The sequence below is a fragment of the Hydra viridissima genome, unplaced genomic scaffold (genome assembly GCF_058129835.1).
Source record: "Hydra viridissima isolate aposymbiotic clone 2 unplaced genomic scaffold, HvirCarnegie_v1 scaffold_8, whole genome shotgun sequence".
In the NCBI taxonomy this organism is placed as follows: domain Eukaryota; kingdom Metazoa; phylum Cnidaria; class Hydrozoa; order Anthoathecata; family Hydridae; genus Hydra; species Hydra viridissima.
In genome coordinates, this window is record NW_028324307.1 from 7,293,423 (window position 1) to 7,300,080 (window position 6,658).

Here is a 6,658-nt window from a genome sequence, read left to right on the forward strand (position 1 = left end):
GAATTTAAACGTGTAGAAGTGCTTACTAAAAATATAGAGCAACTGCAATCTTCTGTAGTTTATTTTAATGAAAGAAGAGTTTAACTTTGTACTTGACCTTCTAGAAACAAAATAAGTCAACAAGTTCAGATAGGAATTATAAATTCTGTTAAAACGGCTTATTTAATAAAAATGTTAAATACTTTCGTTAAATCCTGTCCCATTCGCGATGCGGACTTAATACTAGCTTGTTTCCAGAAGAGCACGAATATGTAACGACAATTGGTTCTGCGTAAAGTTTATTAAGAAAATATACAATTAAAATAAGGGGTAATTTAAAATTATACTGAATTCCGTGAAATTTATTGCATCATATGAAATTTATTTTTGTATGGCATAAATTTATTATGGCATAAATTTATTGCATCATATGAAATTTATGTAAGGCCAAAGTTTGATACATATTTGGTTGTTATGAATATATGTACATTGTTTCTGGTATCTTTGATATTTACCAATGCTTATAAATCCATTAGTAAATATTTTTAGGTCATTTAATTATTTTTAAAAGTAACATGCCTGCTCAATCCACTATATTTTTTGATGAAATGTGTAAAATCTGTGTACTTGAACCTGAGATAAATGACCAGACCAATCAACTTAAAATTGAGTGTCAAGAGTTTGTAAACAAGATCTTTCAGTTCCAAACTATTGTTAATAATGTTATTGGAACAGTCGATATGTTAGCTGCTGAAGTAGAAAAAGAGAAAGTTAAGGCAATTGGTGCTAGAAATTTGCTCAAATCAATGACGAAGCAGCGTGAAGCACAGCATCAACAACTTCATGCTTTAATAGGAGAGAAGCAAGTACAACTTGAGCGATGTAACTTACATTATAACTCTTTGGTCAAATTAGAAAGTGAGCAGAGGGATTTTATTGAACAGTTTTTACTAAAGAAATAGTTTTAACATCATATGTTTTGACAAATTTTATTGCATGCATAAAAAAAAGGGTTCAGTAGCACAATGTTTTTACTTCAAATGGTAAATTTGTAAATATTGTATTTTAAACTTTTGTTTTTATTTTTAGTACTAGATCTATTTTTTCTAATCTTCAATAAATAATAGCTAAACACAAATTTTTTAGCAAAATAAAAAAACATTTTTTTTTTTGCTAAATTTTTCAGTTAAGTAATTAAAACAATCTCTGTTTTACATTTATTAAATTTTTCAGAGTTAGCTAATAAAATTTGAATATAAAACTCGTTATTTTTTGGTACAGATAAACATTAAAATCTCTTTGAAGTTACCAGCAAAATTCACCCATACTTACATAATCTAAATAAAAAAATAATCTAAATAAAGTATCCCGCATACAAAAACCATCAGGTTAAATAATGATCTGGAGAAATTTAAGTTCCAAAAATTATGTAGTCATAAAAATATTAATAGATTTTTCATGCTAGATAATTTTAATTCACTAAATAAGTAAAATTATTAAATATTTAAATCAAATTAAATCATTAAATATCTTACTTGAGCTGAGAAATATAAATATTCGATGTTTATGCAAAAGTTTGGCACTATATATTATTTAATTTAATAAATTTGTCTTTTGCATAGTCAACTGTTATTTGAAGTTAACATACAGTAATGTATACTATTTGATTGTTTATATTTAATGAAATAATTTATGTTTTAACAGGTATTATTTATAAAATAAAGAATATCTTTTAAAGAGGTTTTTCTGCATGAAACAAATTTATAGATTATATATTTTTAATTTAGATGTATATTTTTGATTTCTATTCTGGAATTTTATTTTTAATTGTATTTACATGGTTTTTATTGATTATGATACTACTAGGACATTAAAAGTATTTGTATGCGTTTTTTTAATAGGTTTGTGTGAAAACCAAGAAAACAATTGTTTTTAGTTTTTAAGTGAAAACTGAATCTTTGTATTATGTTCTAATGTGAAAACTTGAACTGAATCTTGGATTTTTAGAATAATTTTTGTAACAACCTGTAACTGAAAAATTGTTACTGAAAGAGTAAGAGCAGCATTAGGTCAGCCTGTATGCAAGCTAACTGCTAACAGGAATTACAGATTGGATCAAGCTCAACGTGTTTTGGAGAAAATAAACAACTCTTCAAGCATTTAGCTCATCATTACCAAACTTATCAACCAGACTAGTTTGGCTATTTCCTGATAGCTTGATAACCTGAACTTTATAAATGCATTTTCTATAGTTACAAAGTGTTATGACGTCTCATACCTTACCCAAATTATTTGTAGACTTATTTATCTTGACTATTATTTGTAGATTTATTTATCTTACTGTGCACCTAGTAGTGATATTGCTTTTGGTTGTTAGGTAGGGGATACTGGGGATGTATGGGAAAATTTTAGTAAAAGTAAAAAATAATGCTTGCAATCAAAGTCACGATATTTTTTGACCACAGGTTTATGCAATTTAACTGAAAAGTTTAGTTGAGTATATAATAGAGTATACTATATGATTTAAAATGTATTTGATTGGCATATCCACTATGTTCCATTCCTCCCGATAGTAGGGGTAGTTTGGGAGATGTATAAAAATAAACTGATTTAGTTTACTTTACCAAATCAAGCAAATCTTATTTCGAGCGACTATATTCCTTTCATTCTTTGTGTATGTTTTTGAGGCCAGGAGAATGATAATAGGCAAATAACGTTGAAGAAATTTCACTAAGATGTCAGAGGGTTTACCATGTCCATGTATTGTTAGTTCTGACCTCGTGTTGCTCTAAATTTAGTGTGAACTGCAATAACCTTGTTTTTTAGTGTTTGGTAGTCTTGCTTAGTTAAACCATAATTCAGTGAGCGTGTCGATACTTTTATTGCCGATCATGGAGTAATAGCAAACCACGTCTCATCTGAAGCAGAATTAGCATACAACTTATAATTGTTACATCCATAGACTCGTTTTTTCCTGTATGTGGTAAATTGCAGCTTGCATAAGTTGAAATTATTTTTTTGAAGGCTAAAACAATGGTTTTTAATGCAGAGGTTACTTATATCATGAGTTAAGTAACCTCTTTCATTCATTTGATTTAATTTTGATTTAGTTTTGATTTTTTAAGATTGTAACGACGTTATATATGAATAACCAATCAGAAACGAGAACCAACAAAATACAATTTTGTCGAATCTACATTTCTTTACGGTTAACAAAAGTTCCATTTTCTTAATCTAATACATTTTAAAAGATATAAATTTTTAAAAACTCGCTATTAAATCTGGAAACAAAAGCATTTTTTATGTTCAATTAATCTTTATTTTACTTATGTTAATTAAAATCTTTTTTTTTTTTAATCGCTGAAGTGAACTTGTCACTGTTGTTTAAAATAACGAATAATTTCGTTAAGCGAGAAAACCACAGGGAAGAAAGTTAACAAATTTACTCATATGAAAATTTACTCATATGAAAATTTACTCACATGAAAATTTACTCATATGAAAATTTACTCACATGAAAATTTACTCATATGAAAATTTACTCACATGAAAATTTACTCATATGAAAATTTACTCATGAAAATTTGTTTCAAAGCAAAAAAAAGTTAATTTAAAACTTAAAACAGTAAAATTACAATTGACTATGATGATTTATTAAGATTTTAGGCTTCCAAAAAGATTACGTAATATTTAAAGTGTGATTGAAAATGCTTGAAATGATTGTATAACAAATAATTTTAGAACACATAGACATCCTAATAATAGAACACTATTCTGGTAAAAAAAGCATTATATAATACAAAATTTGGGTAAACTGTCATTTAGACCCTTGTTTTAGCAGCTTTTGGTTTTTTTTTTTACACTTAACATGGCATACTTAGCAAAGAAAAAGATTATTTTAAAAATATTTTTTGGATGCAAGGGTTTGTGTGCTTCCATTAAAATTAAAATTTTATTTTTTTTGTAAAAATTCCAAATTTTGCTGTCATTTAGATCCTTCGTGTGACGTTGTTATGAGATATAATTGTTCTTTTTGCATTATGGGGATTGGGTACTTCCACCCAGTATTAATGGTTTTCTCAGGTCAGCCCAAACAAATTTTTTGCTATTTTCAAAACAGTGTAGTATTGTGTTGATTGAGGGTTTCATTAAAAAATACTTTCTTTACTTAAAAAGAAAAAGAAGAAGTATATGTCAATTAAAGTATGAGTTTAGAAAAGAAGTTGAACACAAACACAATTTAAACCGAATTTATGAATGTTTACAGTAAAAATAATATCGGTTTTGAATTGACTAAAAAGTTTCGTAAAAGATTTTATTTCATATTTAAATTGAGATTATAATTTAAATCATTGAGATTTGTTTTATAAATATAAATAATTGTTTTACGTAAACAAACAAGGAGTAGATCTAAATAAAACATTTTCACACCATTTCCGATCTCTCGAACTTTCTGATCCGGAAACTGAAAAATACGATAAATATTTCAAACTTGTGGCTGTAAAATCAAAAGCAAATATTTTTAAGTATCCATTCAAATATCTAAAAGTTCCCATGAATTATAAACAAGATATTATTTTAAATGCATGGCATCAAATATCAAAGCACAATATTTTTTAAAAATATCAAAGCACAATATTTTTTAAAAATATCAAAGCACAATACTTTTTAAAAATATTAAAGCACAACATTTTTTGAAAATACTCTCTGATCAAAAATCAGGTGAGCAGCCAAACCATGATGAACGTTTTGGAAAAAACTTATAAAAAGGAGATAAACAAAAGATAGGCAATAAAAAATGAAACATCACTACAAATTCCCTTTGCTCTTGTGAATATTTGTTTCCTTTGGGATCTTTGATTGTGCTAGTAAGATTAAGAGGTTACAAGTAAAAAAAACGACTTTGTGATTCTCAAATTTTTTAGTAATTGTAAGTGCAATAAAGAATTTTAAAATTGTTTAAAAAGGTTAATGTTTCATGTAATTTTAACTGAAAAAAGGACTTCATTATCTAAATTTATATCAGTAATTAGTTTTTTTTGCTAATTAGGTTATCAATGTCGTGCTTGTTATCATTAGGTAACTAAAGGTAGAAGAAGAAGAAAGATCTTTCGATTGTCTTCGAAAACATAATTTCTTTAAATGGTTTTTTAAGATGAAATCTTTTTGGGAAATTAAAGATGGTAATGCATCAAAAAATTTTACAAAATTTTTAAGCCTATGAAAGTGTAAACTGATTTTAAAAGTTTATGTATTCATAAACATTATTTAGAAATTCTGAGACAGAAAAAAAAAAGAAAAACAAAAACAAAACAAAAAAACAAAAAGAGAGAAAACAGATTCTTTATATTTGCTTGATAGCAAACCATTGAGCTAGACATCCATTGAGCTAGACTTCAATGCATATAAATTGTTAAAATAAAGTTAAGGACGAACAGAAAAATTCATAACGGAACAAAATTAAGTACAGAAAACACAAAGCATTTTAGTTAATGAGGAATTCTTTTTTTGACTAAAAATGTTTAAATTCTGTTTGCAATGTAAAAGAATAAAAAATCATTGGAAAAAGTAGGAGCAAGATGAAACATAAAACGAGAGATTTTTAAGAAATCAAATCGCAAAAGTTTTCTTGTTTTTTAAAAATAATGAAAAATTCTTAAAAGTATCAAAGTCCTGTCTAGATCATGTTTAGCTAACCATAAATTAACTGAGCCAGAGTTTAAAAAAATATTTCAAGACAAACTTTACAAAAATATACAAGACAGGTCTTTCAAAGTAATTGTCAGTAGAAAAACGAAGGAGTTCAACTTAAAAGCTCACCTTTCTTAACGAAAATGTACTGGATTCATATAAACAGTTTTTGATATTATGTAAGGCTAAAAAAAAGGGAAAATTGATTAAAAACTATGATCTGGCCCCCCAATAAATTTTGATCTTTACAAACCAACCGGTGAGAAGATTAACCTCAGGTGTTTTTTAACCAAGCAACTCTTTCTAAAGTGATATCAATTCTGCGGTGGACACACCAATTGGTCAACAGATCAGTTGGCTTTTTCATGAAAATATACGAGGTGTGTTCAAATAATACCCGGTATTTTTAAATTTCGCGGGTTTGGAGAGTGCGATTGTAAGCATTTTTTTTTTATGTTGGTATACATGCCGCTAAAGTATGATAAAATTCTCATCTATACCAATTGTTTACTTTTTCTGTGGTAGTCGCTAAAGTTCGATGTGTTTTTATGAGCTCGGTGATTTTTGCTTGCTTAAAAAATGGAAGAATGGAAGAGTCAAAGAACTTGTATTAAATTTTGCTTAAAAAATGAAATAAAGTGTAACAAAGTGGAAGAAATGATACAAAAAGCCTTTGGTGAGTCTGCAATGAAAAAAACTGCTTACGATTGGTGTAAGTGTTTCCAAGATGACAGCGAAGACGTTGAAGATGACGAACGCTCCGGTCGACCAGCACGTCAATAACCGATGAAAATGTGAAAAAAGTGGAAAAAATGGTTATGAATGATCGCCGAATCGCAATAAGAGAAGTTGCTGATGAAGTTGGCGTATCAATTGGCTCATGTCATAGTTTAATTAAATGCAAACGAGTGGCAGCAAACGTCATTCCAAAACTGCTGAATTTCGACCAAAAAAACAATCGCATAAACATCGCTCAGGAGCTGCTAAA

General features: G+C 27.7%; 1 pseudogene; it reads left to right on the forward strand.

The window, feature by feature from the left end:
- Nucleotides 1-221: 221 nt before the first annotated feature.
- LOC149884806 (intraflagellar transport protein 20 homolog pseudogene) lies at nt 222-2,385 on the forward strand (annotated as a pseudogene).
- The last annotated feature ends 4,273 nt before the right edge of the window (nt 2,386-6,658 follow it).